This window comes from Hippocampus comes, unplaced genomic scaffold (assembly GCF_001891065.2).
Source record: "Hippocampus comes isolate QL1 unplaced genomic scaffold, H_comes_QL1_v1.1 scaffold132, whole genome shotgun sequence".
Taxonomy (NCBI): domain Eukaryota; kingdom Metazoa; phylum Chordata; class Actinopteri; order Syngnathiformes; family Syngnathidae; genus Hippocampus; species Hippocampus comes.
The window spans coordinates 341027-344152 of record NW_017805467.1 but is presented as its reverse complement, the minus strand read 5'-3'; positions in this window follow the sequence as shown (position 1 = coordinate 344152).

Sequence of the window (3126 nt, the reverse complement as noted above, 5' to 3'; positions counted from 1 at the left end):
GTGGACTTCAGGAAACATCCTTCACCACAGTTGCCCCTCACACTATCCAACTGCCCTGTGTCAACCGTCGAGACCTTCAAGTTCCTGGGAATCACAGTCTCCCAGGACATGAAGTGGGAAGTCAACGCCATCTCCATCCTGAAAAGGGCCCAGCAGAGGATGTACTTCCTGAGGCTGCTGAGGAAGCATGGCCTGCCACAGGAGGTGCTACGTCAGTTCTACACGGCAGTCATCGAATCAATCCTGTGTTCTTCCATCACGGTTTGGTTTGTGGCCGCCACAAAAAAGGACAAAATCCGACTTCAACGGACAGTTAAGACGGCATTGGCACCGCCCTATCCACTCTTGAGGACTTGCACACTGCAAGTATCAAAACAAGGGCACAGAAAATCCTCCTGGATCCCCCGCACCCTGCCCACCACCTTTTCTAGCTACTCCCTTCAGGCAGGCGCTACAGATCAATGCGCACCAAATCCAGCAGACACTTAAACAGCTTCTTCCCCCGAGCCATTAACTCCCCAAACAGTCACTGACGTAGTCACTCTTCTTGTACAACAAATACTGCTACTGGTCACTCTAAAATGGTTCAATGATTTTCTGCACCAACTGTACAACTGTCATAGTATTGTATTCTACCACTGATCACTTTAGCTCTGCTTGATACTTTGCACATTGTCTCACAGTTGTCACTGGGTGGTACTATGGTTCACTTACATTACGAAATGTCCTTCCATACCTATTTGTAATGTCCTTGTTTATGATGATACAAATGCAGCGTGTTATACCGGAGACAAATTCCTTGTGTGTTCTACATACTTGGCAAATAAAGATGATTCTGATTCTGATTCTCTGATCAAAACAATGTTGTCTTTTCCTCTGATCAAAACTGTGTCTCCCCTAGTGGATATTCCTTGAATTGCACCTTATTAAAAATATTCATTCCGTGTCTTTTGTGCATTTTTTTTCACTTTTAAATTGTCCTGCGGACCTGATCAAACCTCCTTGCGGGCCGGTTCCGGCCGTATGTGAAACACCCCTGATGTATAGTAAGGCGTTTTTAGCCGAAAAAAACGACCATGTATAGGAAGGCGTTTTTCGACGAAAAAAACGACCATGTATAGTAAGGCGTTTTGGGTCAAAAATAATGACCATGTATAGTAAGGACTTTTTAGCCCAAAAAAACGACCATGTATAGTAAGGCGCTTTTAGACTTAAAAAAAAAAAACCATGTATAGTAAGGCGTTTTTCGACGAAAAAAACGACGGTCGTTTTGAGCCGAAAAAACGACCATGTATAGTCAGGAGTTTTTAGACAAAAAAAAATGACCATGTATCGTAAGGCGTTTCAACCTGTATAGTAAGGCGTTTTTAGCCGAAAAAACGACCATTTATAGTAAGGCGTTTTTATACGAAAAAAACGATCATGTATAGTAAGGTGTTTTTAGACGAAAAAAACGACCATGTATATAGTAAGGCGTTTTTATACGAAAAAAACGATCATGTATAGTAAGGTGTTTTTAGACGAAAAAAACGACCATGTATATAGTAAGGCGTTTTTATACGAAAAAAACGATCATGTATAGTAAGGTGTTTTTAGACGAAAAAAACGACCATGTATATAGTAAGGCGTTTTTATACGAAAAAAACGATCATGTATAGTAAGGTGTTTTTAGACGAAAAAAACGACCACGTACAGTAAGGCGTTTTAATCAGAAAAAAACGACCATGAAAAATAAGGCGCTTTAACCCAAAAAAAAATGACCATGTTTAGTAAGGCGTTTTTGGCCGAAAAAAACGACCATGTATAGTAAGGCGTTTTTAGACGAAAAAAACAACCATGTATAGTATGCCGTTTTTGGCACGAAAAAAAAAACGACATAGTATAGTAAGGCGTTTTTGGCACGAAAAAAACGACATAGTATAGTAAGGCGTTTTTGGCACGAAAAAAACGACATAGTATAGTAAGGCGTTTTTGGCACGAAAAAAACGACATAGTATAGTAAGGCGTTTTTGGCACGAAAAAAACGACATAGTATAGTAAGGCGTTTTTGGCACGAAAAAAACGACATAGTATAGTAAGGCGTTTTTGGCACGAAAAAAACGACATAGTATAGTAAGGCGTTTTTGGCACGAAAAAAACGACATAGTATAGTAAGGCGTTTTTGGCACGAAAAAAACGACATAGTATAGTAAGGCGTTTTTGGCACGAAAAAAACGACATAGTATAGTAAGGCGTTTTTGGCACGAAAAAAACGACATAGTATAGTAAGGCGTTTTTGGCACGAAAAAAACGACATAGTATAGTAAGGCGTTTTTGGCACGAAAAAAACGACATAGTATAGTAAGGCGTTTTTGGCACGAAAAAAACGACATAGTATAGTAAGGCGTTTTTGGCACGAAAAAAACGACATAGTATAGTAAGGCGTTTTTGGCACGAAAAAAACGACATAGTATAGTAAGGCGTTTTTGGCACGAAAAAAACGACATAGTATAGTAAGGCGTTTTTGGCACGAAAAAAACGACATAGTATAGTAAGGCGTTTTTGGCACGAAAAAAACGACATAGTATAGTAAGGCGTTTTTGGCACGAAAAAAACGACATAGTATAGTAAGGCGTTTTTGGCACGAAAAAAACGACATAGTATAGTAAGGCGTTTTTGGCACGAAAAAAACGACATAGTATAGTAAGGCGTTTTTGGCACGAAAAAAACGACATAGTATAGTAAGGCGTTTTTGGCACGAAAAAAACGACATAGTATAGTAAGGCGTTTTTGGCACGAAAAAAACGACATAGTATAGTAAGGCGTTTTTGGCACGAAAAAAACGACATAGTATAGTAAGGCGTTTTTGGCACGAAAAAAACGACATAGTATAGTAAGGCGTTTTTGGCACGAAAAAAACGACATAGTATAGTAAGGCGTTTTTGGCACGAAAAAAACGACATAGTATAGTAAGGCGTTTTTGGCACGAAAAAAACGACATAGTATAGTAAGGCGTTTTTGGCACGAAAAAAACGACATAGTATAGTAAGGCGTTTTTGGCACGAAAAAAACGACATAGTATAGTAAGGCGTTTTTGGCACGAAAAAAACGACATAGTATAGTAAGGCGTTTTTGGCACGAAAAAAA